This window comes from Trachymyrmex cornetzi, unplaced genomic scaffold (genome assembly GCF_001594075.2).
Source record: "Trachymyrmex cornetzi isolate Tcor2-1 unplaced genomic scaffold, Tcor1.1 scaffold1723, whole genome shotgun sequence".
NCBI lineage: Eukaryota > Metazoa > Arthropoda > Insecta > Hymenoptera > Formicidae > Trachymyrmex > Trachymyrmex cornetzi.
This window is the reverse complement of record NW_017296336.1, coordinates 49,674-50,122: the sequence shown is the minus strand read 5'-3', so window position 1 is coordinate 50,122 and position 449 is coordinate 49,674.

Here is a 449-nt window from a genome sequence, read left to right as displayed (position 1 = left end):
CGAAAACGCTATGAGAGAAGGCGCACTCAGTGCACACTAGTGCGCACTAGTGCATCCAATCGAATTCGCCATATTTGTAGCGAGACTTTACCACTGCCCTAGCAGTGTTGTTAGACGGGCCGGATTTCTGACGCATGCGCGTCCAATGTAGTTTCAGTAACGTACCGATCACTAGTAAATAGGAGATCATTAGTCGCCTATGTAAAATTTTTTCAAAAATGTTGAAAATTTTAATATATTTTACATATGTAAACATACACAGAAATATATTATATATATTTATATATACGTATACATACATAAAATATGTAAAATATATTAAATTTTCAACATTTTTGAAAAAATTTTACATAGGCGACTAATGATCTCCTGTTTACTAGTGATCGGTACATTACTGAAGCTACATTGGACGCGCATGCGTCAGAAATCCGGTCCGTCTTAGGATCCGC